Below are 12,562 nucleotides of genomic sequence, written 5' to 3' on the forward strand. Positions count from 1 at the left end.
CTCATATTCTTTCTTCAAAGGATGGTCTTTGGACTCTTGTCCTAGGTCACTTTACCATATACATACGAAGATTTACTTTATCTTTTATTAATTTTTTTTTTTTTTGGCTGCAGTAGTGCTATGTGGAAGTTGCTGGGCCAGGGATCAAATCTGAGCTGCAGCTGTGACCTGTGCCACAGCTGCAGCAATGCTGGATCTTTGACCCACTGTCCTGGGCTGGGGGTCAAACCTGTGCCACTACAGAGACAATGCCAGATACCTAACCTACTGGCACAGTGGGAACTCATATTTCATTTTTTTATTAAAAAAATTTTAGGAGTTCTCTTGTGGTGCAGGGGGTTGAGAATTGGGCTGGCGTTGTTACTGTGGTGGCATAGTCCTTTTCAGATTCTTTTCATGTATAGGTTATTATAAAATACTGATAGTTCCCTGTGCTATACAGTAGGTCCTTGTTGGTTATCTATTTTATATATAGTAGTGTGTATATGTTAATCTCAACTTTGTAATTTATTCCTCCCTATCCCCTTTCCCCTTTAGTAACCATAAGTTCGTTTTCTATGTCTGCGAGTCTCTTTCTGTTTTGTAAATAAGGCCATTTGTATTATTATTTTAGATTCCACATATAAGCAATATCATACGATATTTGTATTTGTCTAGCTTCACATAGTATGATAATCTCTAGGTCCATTCACATTGCTGCAAATGGTACTATTTCTTTCTTTTTTTCTTTTTTTCTTTTTTTTTTTTTTTTACTTTTTAGGGTTGCACCTGCAGCATATGGAAGTTCCGAGGCCAGGGGATCAAATTGGTGTTTCATCTCTGGCCTACACCACCGTGATGGCAACACTAGATCTGACCCACATCTGCAACCTATGCTGCAGTTTTCCGCAATGCCAGATCTTTAACCCACTGACAAGGCTGAGGATTGAACCTGCATCCTCACAGAGACAACATTGAGTTCTTAGCCCATTAAGCCACTATGGGAACTCCTCTAGAGAATTTTTTAAATTATGAATGGGTGTTGAATTTTGTCGAAAGCTTTTTCTGCATCTATTGAGATGATCCTGTGGTTTTTATTCTTCAATTTGTCGATTGATTTGCATATATTGGACTTGCATTCCTGGGATAAATCCCACTTGATCATTGTGTATGATCCTTTTAATGTTTCGTTGGATTTGGATTGCTGGTATTTTGCTGAGAATTTTGGTGTCTGTGGTCATCAGTGATATTGGCCTGTAATTTTCTATTTTTGTTGTATCTTTGATTTTTGGTATCAGAGTGATGGTGGCCTCACAGAATGAGTTTTTCTCTGCAATTTTTTTGGAATAGTTTCAGAAGGATAGGTGTGAACTCTTCTCTAAATGTTTGATACAATTTGCCTTTAAAGCTGGTCCTGGACTTTTGTTTGTTGGACGTTTTTTGTGCCACAGTAGAGACCCTAGCCACAGCAGTGACAACACCAGATCCTTAACTGAGCCACTAGGGAACTCTTGTTTGTTGGAAGTTTTAAAATCACAGATTCAGTTTCATTACTTTTAATTGGTCTGTATTTCTTCCTTGTTCAGTCTTGGGAGATTGTACCTTTCTAAGAATTTGTCCTTTTTTTTTTTAGTTGTCCATTTTATTGGCATTATAGTTGCTTATAATGGTCTTTTATAGTCCTTTGTATTTCTGTGGTGTCTGTTTAAACTTCTTTATTTTATTTTTTGCTTTTTAGGGCAAAAAGAGGTAAGATTGTGCTGTAGATTTCCCTCTTCTTTTCTTTTCTTTTCTTTTCTTTTTTTTTGCTTTTAGGGCCACACCTGCAGCATGTGGAGATTCCCAGGCTAGGGGTCAAATCAGAGCTACAGATGCTGGCTACAGCTGCTGGCCTATGCCACAGCCACAGAAACACAGGATCTGAGCTGCATCTGTGACGTATAACACAGCTCACAGCAATGCCAGATCCTTAACCCACTGAGCAAGAGCAAGGATCAAACCCACAACCTCATGGTTACTAGTCGGATTTGTTTCTGGTGTGCCACAATGGGAACTGCTTAACTTCTTTTTCATTTATAAATTTGTTGATTTTGGTGCTCTCCCATTTTCCCCTGATGAGTCTGGCAAATGGTTTATCAGTTTTTATCCATGAGGATATGGGTTTGATCCCTTGCCTCCCTCAGTGGGTTAAGGATCCAGGATTGCTGCAAGCTGTGGTTTAGGTCATGGATGTGACTCAGATCCTGCATTGCTGTGGCATAGGCTGATTCGACCCCTAGCCTGGGAACCTCCATATACCACAGGTGCGTGGCTTAAAAAGACAAAAATAAATAAATAAAAGAATTAGCTTTTAGTTTCATTGATCTTTTCCATTGTTTTCTTCATTTATTTCTGCTTTGATATTTATAATTTTTTTCTTCTACTAATACTGAGTTTTGTTTGTTCTTTCTCTAGTTATTTTAGGTGTAAGGTTAGGTTGTTTATTTGAGGTCTTTTTTTTTTTCTTTCTTGTTTCCTGAGGTAAGATTGTATTGTTATAAACTTTCCTCTTATTTTCTTTCTTTCTTTCTTTCTTTTTTTTTTTTTTTTTTTGCTTTTAGGCCCACATCTGCAGCATATGGAGGTTCCCAGGATAAGGGTTGAATTGGAGCTTCAGCAGCTGGCCTACGCCACAGCAAAGCAGGATCCAAGCCACATCTGCGACCTATACCTCAGCTCCTGGCAGTGCTGATCCTTAAGCCACTGAGCAGTCCCAAGGATTGAACCCACATCCTCATGGATACTAGTCGGGGTCATTACACTGAGCCTCAACAGGAACTCCTCAGCTTCCCTCTTAGAACTGCTTTTTCTGCATTCCATAGGTTTTTGATTATTGTGTTTTCGTTTTCATTTTCTCTAGGTATTTTTTGATTTCCTCTTTGATTCTTCAGTGATCCACTAATTGTTTAGTAACATATTGTTCAGCCTCCACGTGTTTGTGTTTTTTACAGTTTTTTTCCCTTGTAATCGGTTTCTAATCTCGTAGTTTTGTGGTCACAAAAGATACTTGGTATCATTTCAGTTTTCTTACATTTACTGAAGCTTGCTTTTTGGCCCAGCATATGGTCTGTCTTGGAGAATGTTCCATATGCAATTGAAAAGAATTTATATTCTGCTGTTTTCTGGTGTAGTGCTCTGTAAATGTCAATTAAGTCCATCTGGTCTGATGTGTCATTTAAGGCCTGTGTTTCCCTATGGATTTTCTGCCTGGATGATCTGCCCATGGATGTAAATGGTCTTTTAAAGTCCACCACTATTATTGTGTTACTCTCAATTTCTCCTTTTATGGCTTTCAATTAGCATTTGCCTCGTATAGTGAGGTGCTTCCGTGTTGGGTGCATATATGTTTACAATTGTTGTATCTTCTTCTTTGATTGATCCTTTGATCATTATGTAGTGTTTTTCTTTGTCTCTTGTAATAGTCCTTATTTTACTTATTTATTTATCTGTTTATTTTAGGGCTGCATTTGCCACACATGGGGGTTCCCAGGCTAGTGGTTGAATCGGAGCTGCAGCTGCCGGCGTACATCACAGCCACAGCAATGCAGGATCTGAGCCCCACCTGCAGTTTACACTACAGCTCATGGCAATGCTGGATACTTAATCCAATGAGTGAAGCTAGAGATCAAACCTGCATCCTCATGGATACTAGTTAGATTTATCAGTACTGAGAGACAATAGTAACTCTTATTTTTAATTTTTATTTCATTTATTTCTTTTTATTTTTAAAAACTACTCAGTGAAATTAATTACGTTTAGAGTTTTACAGTGATCATCATGACCCAATTTTATAGCATTTCCATCCCAAACCCCCAGTGCATCCTCCCACCCCTCAAACTGTCTCCTTTGGAAACCGTAAGTTTTTCAGTCTGTGAGTCAGTATCCATTATGCAAAGTTCATTGTGTCCTTTCTTTAGATTCCACATGTAAGTGATAGCATGTGATGTTAGTGTCTCATTGTCTAACTTCACTTAAAATGATAATTTCTAGGTCCAGCCATGTTTCTTTCTTTTTTTAAAAATTACTCAATGAATTTTATTACGTTTATAGTTGTACAACAATCATCACAACCCAGTTTTATAGCATTTCCATCCCAAGCCCTCAGTGCATCCCTCCGACCCCCCAACCTGTCTCATTTGGAAACCATAAGGTTTTCAAAGTCTGTGAGTCAGTATCTGTTCTGCAAAGAAGTTCATTGTGTCCTTTTTTCACATTCCACATGTCAGTGAAAGCATTTGATGTTGGTGTCTCACTGTCTGACTTCATTTAGCATGGTAATTTCTAGGGCCATCCATGTTGCTGCAAATGCTGTTATTTCTTTCCTTTTAATGGCTGAGTAATATTCCATTGTGTATATATATGTACCACATCTTCTTGATCCACTCCTCTGTCGATGGACATTTTGGTTGTTTCCATGTCTTGGCTATTGTATGTAGTGCTGCAATGAACATTGGAGTACATGTATCTTTCAAGTCATGGTTTTCTCTGGATAGATGCCCAGGAGTGGGATTGCTGGATTAAATGGTAATTCTATTTTTAGATTTTTGAGGAATCTCCATACTGTTTTACACAGTGGTTGCCCCAATTTACATTCCTACCAAAGGTGTAAGAGGGTTCCCTTTTCTCCACACCCCCTCCAGCATTTATTGTTTGTAGACTTTTTGATGATGGCCATTCTGGCTGGTGTAAGTTGGTACCTTATAGTGGTTTTGATTTGCATTTCTCTAATAATTAGTGAAATTGAAATCTTTTCATGTGTTTTTTGGCCATGTGTATGTCTTCTTTGGAGAATTGTCTGTTTAGATCAGAAGGTGTTTATAAATTTTGGAGATTAGTCCCTTGTCAGTCACATCATTTGCAAATATTTTCTCCCATTCTGTGGGTTGCCTTTTTGTTTTGTTTAGGGTTTCATTTGCTGTGCAGAAACTTTTAAGTTTAATTAAGTCCCATTTGTTTATTTTTGTTTTTACTGTCATTAGTCTAGGAGGTGGATCTGAGAAGATATTGCTGTGGTTTTTGCTGGAGAGTGTTTGGCCTATGTTTTCCTCTAAGAGTTTTATAGTATTTGGTCTCATGTCTAGGTCTTTAATGCATTTTGAGTTTATTTTTGTATATGGTGTTAAGAAGTGTTCTTCTTCTTCTTTTTTTTTTTTTTTTTTTGTCTTTTGTCCTTTTACGGCCACACCTATAGCCTATGGAGGTTCCCAGGCTAGGGGTCTAATTGGAGCTGTAGCTGCCAGCCTATGCCAGAGCCACAGCAATGCCAGATCTGAACTGTGTCTGCGACCTTCACCACAGCTCATAGCAACGCTGGATCCTTAACCCACTGAGTGAGGCCAGGGATTGAACTCGCAACCTCATGGCTCCTAGTCAGATTCATTTCCACTGCCCCATGACAGGAACTCCAGGAAGTGTTCTAATTTCGTTCTTTTACATGTGGCTGTCCACTTTTCCCAGCACCACTTATTGAAGGGGCTGTCTTTTCTCCATTGTATATTCTTGCCTCCTTTGTTATAGATTAGTTGATTGTAGGTGCATGAGTTTAATTCTGGGCTTTCTATCCTGTTCCACTGATCTATATTTCTTTGTGCCAGTACAATACGGTTTTGATGACTGTTGCTTTGTAGTATGGTCTGAAGTCAGGGAACCTGATTCCTCCAGCCCCATTTTTCTCTTTCAGGATGTCTTTGGGTATTCTGGATCTTTTGTGCTTCCAGACAAACTTTAAAATATTTTGTTCGAGTTCTGTGAAAAATGTCCTTGGTAATTTGATAGGGATTGCATTGAATCTGTAGATTGCCTTGGGTAGTATAGTCGTTTTGATAATATTGACTCTTCCAATCCAAGAGCGTGGTATGTCTTTCCATCTGTTTGTGTCATCTTTGATTTCTTTCATCAGTGTCTTATAGTTTTCAGAGTACAAGTTTTTTGTCTCTTTAGGTAGGTTTATTCCTAAGTATTTTATTCTTTTGGATGCAATGGTAAATGGGATTGCTTCCCTAATTTCTCTTTCTGATCTTTTGTTGTTAGTATATAGGAATGCAGTTGATTTCTGTGTATTAATTTTGTATCCTGTGACTTTGCCAAATTCATGGATGAGCTCTAACAGTTTTCTGGTAGAGTCTTTAGGATTTTCTAGGTATAGTATCATGTCATCTGCAAATAGTGATAGTTTTACTTCTTCCTTTCCAATTTAGATTCCTCTTATCTCTTTTACTTCTCTGATTGCTGTGGCTAGGACTTCCAAAACTATGTTGAATAGTAGTGGCGAGAGCAGACATCCTTGTCTTGTTCCTGATCTCAGCAAGAATTCTTTCAGCTTTTCACCATTGAGATGATACTGGCTGTGGGTTTGTCATATATGGCCTTTATTATGTTGAGGTAGGTTCCCTCTATGCCCACTTTCTGAAGGGTTTTTATCAGAAGTGGATGTTGATTTTGTCAGATGCTTTTTCTGCATCTGTTGAGAGGATCATATGGTTTTTATTCTTCAGTTTGTTCATGTGGTGTAGCACACTGATGGATTTTCGTATATTGAAGGATCCTTGCATTCCTGGGATAAGTCCCACTTGACCATGATGTATAATCCTTTTAATGTATTGGATTTGGTTTGCTAGTATTTTGTTGAGGATTTTTGCATCTATGTTCATCAGTGAAATTTTTTTTTTTTGTGGTGTCTGTCTAGTTTTGATATCAGGGTGATGGTGGCCTCATAGAATGAGTTTGGGAGTGTCCCTTCTGCAGTTTTTTGGAATAGTTTCAGAAGCAGAGGTGTTAGCTCTTCTCTGAATGTTTGATGGTGTTTGCCTATGAAGCTGTCTGGTCCTGGACTTTTGTTTGTTGGAAGGTTGTTTTTTTTTTTTTTTTAGGGCCACACCCGCGACATACGGAGGTTCCTGGGCTAGGGGTTGAATTGGAGCTACAGCTGCTGGCCCATGCCACAGCCACAGCAACACAGGACCTGAGCCACATCTGCAACCTACACCACATTTCACAGCAACACCAGATCCTTAACACACTGAGCGAGGCCAGGGATCGAACCTGCATCCCCATGGTTCCTAGTTGGACTTGTTTCCACTGTGCCACGACAGGAGCTCCTGTTGGAAGTTTTTAAATCACAGTTTCAGTTTCAGTACTTGTGATTGGTCCATTCATCTTTTCTATTTCATCTTGGTTTAGTCTTGGAAGAAGTGTACTTTTCTAAGAATTTGTCCATTTCTTCTAGGTTTTGCGTTTTATTGGCATATAGTTGCATATAGTAGTCTCTTATGATCCTTTGTAGTTCTGTGATGTCCGCTGTTACTCTTCTTTTTCATTTCTAATTTTATTGATTTGAGTCCTCTCTCTCTTTTCCTTGATAAGTCTGGCTAAGGGTTTATCAATTTTGTTAATGTTTTCAAAAAAACAGCTTTTTGTTTCATTGATCTTTTCTATGGTTTTGTTTCTATTTCATTGATTTCTGCCCTGATCTTTATGATTTCTTTCCTTCTACTAACTTTAGGTCTTGTCTGTTCTTCTCTCTTTAGCTGCTTTAGATGTAGAGTTAGCTTGTTTATTTGAGCTTTATCTTGTTTCCTGAGGTGGGCTTGTATTGCTATAAACTTCCCTCTTAGAACTGCTTTCGCTGCACCCCATAGGTTTTGGAGTGTTTTAACTGTGTTGTCATTTGCTTCTAGGTATTTTTAAACTTCCTCTTTGATTTCTTCAGTGATCCATTGGTTGTTTAGTAACATGTTGTTTAGTCTCCACGTGTTTGTGTTTTTTTGCAGTTTTTTCCTTGTCGTTGATTTCCAGTCATATAGCATTGTGGTTGGAAAAAATGCTTTGATATGATTTCAATTTTTTAAAGTTACTGAGACTTAATTTGCAGCCCAGGATGTGATCAATCTTAGAGAATGTTCCATGTGCACTTGAGAAGAATGTGTATTCTGTTGCTTTTGGATGGAATATCTTATAAATATCTATTGAGTCCATCTGGTCTGATGCTTCATTTAGGGCCTGTGTTTCCTTGTTGATTTTCTGTCTGGATGATCTATCCATTGCTTTAACAAGTCCCCTGCTATTATTGTGTTGTTGTCAATTTCTCCTTTTAAGGTTTTAAGCAGTCGTCTTATATATTGAGGTGATCCTGTGCTGAGGGCATATATATTTACAATTGTTACATCTTCTTCTTGGATTGATCCTTTGATCGTTATGTAATGTCCTTCTTTGTCTCTTACAATATTCTTTAAGTTCTGTTTTGTCTGATATGAGTATTGCTACTCCAGCTTTCTTTTGATTCCTGTTTGCATGAATATTTTCATTCATCCTCACTTCAATTTGTGTGTGTCCGTAGAAGTGAAGTGGGTCTCTTGAAGACAGCATATATAGGTCTTGTTTTTGCATCTATTCAGCCAGTCTCTGTTTTTTGGTTGGGGCATTTAATCCATTAACATTTAAGGTAATTATTGATATGTATGTTTTTATTGCCATTAACTGTTTTGAATTTGCTTTCATTGCTCTTTTTTTTTTTTTTTTTTTGTCTTTTCTAGGGCCACACCTGCAGCATATGGAGGTTCCCAGGCTAGGGGTCTAATCGGAGCTATAGCTGCCAGCCTACGCCAGAGCCACAGCAACGCAGGATCTGAGCTGCATCTGCTACCTACACCACAGGTTGTGGCAATGCCAGATCCTTAACACACTCAGCAAAGCCAGGGCTCAAACCCAAAACCTCATGGTGTGATCTGTTAACCATTGAGCCACTATGGGATCTCCTTGTTGCTCTTTTTTCTTCCCTTCTTCTCTTGTTTTCTCCTCTTGTGGTTTGATGACTCTCTTTAGTGTTGTATTTGAGTTGATGTTTCTTATTTGTTTGTGTATCAATTGTCAATTTTTGGTTTGCAGTTTCCCTTAAATTTTGATATGAGTATATATGTGTGTGTGTGTGTGTCTATGCGAGATTGTTTTAAGTTGTTGGTTTCTTAATTGCAATTGCATCACCAGTGACCTTCATTTGTACCATTCTCTTCTCACGGTTTCTGATTTTGTTAGCATAATTGCACGTGGATAATTTCCTATCTTTACTGTATATATGTCTTTACTGGTGAGCCTTGTCATTTGTGGTATTTTTGTTTCTGTGACCTTTTCTTTTATGCCTAGAGAAGCTCCTTTAGTCTTTTGTTGTAAAGCTGGTTTAGTGTTGCTGAATTCTCTTAGCTTTTGCTTTTCTGTAAAGCTTTTGATTTCTCCTTCAAATCTGAATGAGAGCCTTGCTGGGTAAAGTAATCTTGGTTGGAGGTTTTTTCCTTTCAACATGTTAAGTATATCATGCCACTCCCTTCTGGCCTGCAGAGTTTCTGCTGAACAATCTGCCGATAACCTTATTGGGGTTCTCTTGTGGTTATTTGTTTCTTTTCTGCAGCTGCTTTCAGTATTTTCTCTTTGTCTTTAATTTTGACAGTTTGATTAATGTGTGTCTCGAGTTGTTCCTCCTTGGGTTTATTTTATATGGTATTCATTGTGCTTCCTGGATTTGAGTGAGTGGTTCCTTCCCATGTTAGGGAAGTTTTCGGTTATTATCTCTTTGCATATTTTTTCTGTCCCCTTCTCTCTCTCTCTTCTCCTTGTGGCACCCCTATAATATGGATATTGGTGTGTTTAACGTTATCCCAAAGTTCTCTGAGACTGTCTTCATTTCTTTTCAATCTTTTTCCTCTTTTCTTTTTTTTTTCTTTTTTTGTCTTTTTGCTATTTCTTGGGCCGCTCCCGAGTCATATGGAGGTTCCCAGGCTAGGGGTCGAATCGGAGCTATAGCCACTAGCCTACGCCAGAGCCACAGCAACGCTGGATCCGAGCTGCATCTGCAACCTACACCACAGCTCACGGCAACGCTGGATCGTTAACCCACTGAGCAAGGGCAGGGATCGAACCCGCAACCTCATGGTTCCTAGTCGGGTTCGTTAACCACTGTGCCACGACGGGAACTCCTTTTTTCTCTTTTCTGTTACACATCAGTGATTTCCACTAGTCTCTTATCCATCCACCTCACTTATTCGTTCTTCTGCCTCCTATAGTCCGCTGTTTGTTGCTTCTAATGAATTTTTAATTTTAGTTGTTGTATTTTGCATCTCTGCTTGCTTAAGTTTTAAATCTTGTATTTCTTTGCTCAGTGTTTGCTGTAGATTATCAGTCTTTGCCTCCAGTCTATTTCCAGTGTCCTGCATTGTCTTCACTATCATCGGTCTAAAGTCTTTCCTGGAGGCTGATAATTTCCAGATCACTTAGCTGTTTTTCTGGGTTTTTGCCTTTCTCCCTTATCTGAGTTATTGGTCTCTGCCTTTTCATTTTTATAGGATTTTGGTGTGGCCTCCTTTTTGCAGACAATAGAATTGTAGCCTCTTGCCTCTCTTACTTCTGATGTCATGTCTCCCCCCGCCACCCACTTGGCTGAAATTGGTAGGGACTGGTGCCTGCCCACTGGTAGGTAGAGCTGATTCTTATCCCTCTGGTGGGTGGGGCTTTGTCTCTGGGTGCAATTAGAGGCTGTTGTGTGCCCCAGGGTCTTTAGGCAGCTTGTTTACTGATGGGTGGGGCTGTGTTCCCACATGGATTATTGTTTGGCCTGGGGCCTCTCAGCACTGATGGGTAGGGCCAGATTTTCCCAAAATAGCCACCTCTAGAGGAACACACTGCCCATGAACACTCCCAAGAGACCTTTGCCTCCAATGTCCTTCCCCAACAACAAGCCACAGTCACACCACTTTCCCAGGAGAGCCTCCAAGAACTGCAGTCAGGTCTGACCTAGATTCCTATGAACTCTCTGCGTTGCTCTGAGACTCAGTGCACATTAAAGCCTCTGTGCGCCTTTTAAGAATGGGGTTTCCATCACCCCCAGTCCCATGGAGCTCTGCGCACAAGCCCCACTGGCCCCTAATGCCAGATGCTCTGGGGGCTCTTTGTCCCAATGCCAGATTCCTAGGCGTGAGGACCTGATGTGGGGCTCAGAACTCTCACTCCTGTAGGTGAGTCTCTATTATATAGTTTCTTTCCAGTCTGTGGGCTGCCTACCTGGTGGGTATGGGGTTACTTGTATCATGTTAATCACCCCTCCTACCCTCTTGATGTGACCTCCTCTTTGTCTTCTGGAATAGGATATCTTTTTTGAAAGTTTCCAATCCATTTGGTTGAAGGTTGTTCAGCATTTGGTTGCAATTTTGTTATTTTTGTGAGAGAACGTGAGTGCCAGTCCTTCTATTCTGCCATCTTAATCCCGTCTCCTCTTATTTTTCAAATTAAAAAAAAAATTAAAAAAAAATTTTTTTTCCTTTTTAGGGCCACACCTATGGCATATGGAAGTTCCCAGGCTAGGGGTCAAATCCGAGCTGCTGTTACTGGCCTACACTACAGCCACAGCAACACAGCATCCAAGCTGCAACTGTGACCACACATCACGGCAATGCAGAATCTTTAAACCACTGAGCTAGGCCAAGGATCAAACCCTCATCATCATGGTTACTAGTTAGGTTAATTACCGCTGAGCCACAATGGGTACTCCCCAATAGTCTTTATTTTAAAGTATATTTTGTCTGATATGAGTATTGCTATTCCAGCTTCCTTTTGCCAAGGATCAAACCCTCATCATCATGGTTACTAGTTAGGTTAATTACCGCTGAGCCACAATGGGTACTCCCCAATAGTCTTTATTTTAAAGTATATTTTGTCTGATATGAGTATTGCTCTTCCAGCTTTCTTTTGATTTCCACTTGCATGGAATGCCTTTTTCCATTCACTTTTAGTCTCTGTGTGTCACCCTAAATCTGAAATGGGTCTCTTTTAGACAACCGATATGGGCCTTGTTTTTGTGTCCATTCAGCCAATCTTTGTCTTTTGATTTGAGCATTTAATCTATTTACATGTAAGGTCATTGCCAATATGTATGTTCTTATTGCTCTTCTGTTAATTTTGGGGGATTTGTATTTGTAGGTCATTTTTTCTTCCTTTCCTCTTTTGTTCTCTTGTGAATTGATGACTATCTTTAGTGTTGTGTTTGGATCCTTTTTTTTTATGTGTATATCTAGTATATATTTTTTATTTGTGGTTACCATGAGGTTTTGATATAGCAGTCCATATATTCATGGTTGTTTTAAGACGCTTATGTCTTGGAGTTCCTGTTGTGGCTCAGTGGCTTAAGAACCCAACATAGTCTGCATGAGAATGTGGATTCAATCCCTTGCATTGCTTTGTGGGTTAAGGTTCCATCATTGCTGCAAGCTGCAGTATGGTTCACACATGCAGCTTGGATCCACTGTTGCTGTCGCTGTGATAGAGGCCAGAAGCTGCAGCTCCTATTCAACCCCTAGCCTGGGAACTTCCATATGCTGCAGTTATGGCTGTAAAAAGAAAAAAAAAAGATTCTGATGTCTTAATTTTACATACATTTCAAGTAGCCGACATTTGTACTCTCTTCTCATGATTATTGATTTTGATACCACATTTTTATGTGGATGATTTCCTACCTTTATTTTATGTTTGCTTTCCAATTTTGTAATTTTCTTTGTTTTTGCTG

At 39.4% G+C, this 12,562-nt stretch overlaps 1 protein-coding gene across 7 annotated transcripts in view; it reads left to right on the forward strand.

Annotated features, from left to right (window-relative positions):
- PIK3R3 (phosphoinositide-3-kinase regulatory subunit 3) overlaps positions 1-12,562 on the forward strand; it is a 132,790-nt gene that overhangs the window by 59,835 nt on the left and 60,393 nt on the right. The window contains exon 1 of one of the 7 annotated variants that reach the window (XM_021096721.2): positions 10,756-11,018. The exons of the other annotated variants lie outside the window; for them this stretch is intronic. The gene's annotated coding sequence lies outside the window, so the exon portion shown is untranslated. Of the gene's footprint in view, positions 1-10,755; positions 11,019-12,562 lie in introns of those variants that run through there. 7 annotated transcript variants of the gene reach the window in all.

The sequence above is a fragment of the Sus scrofa genome, chromosome 6 (genome assembly GCF_054392235.1).
Source record: "Sus scrofa isolate SSC_HxYL_T2T_F1_AM1 chromosome 6, Sscrofa_HxYL_maternal_Yorkshire_Landrace_v2.0, whole genome shotgun sequence".
Taxonomy (NCBI): Eukaryota; Metazoa; Chordata; class Mammalia; order Artiodactyla; family Suidae; genus Sus; species Sus scrofa.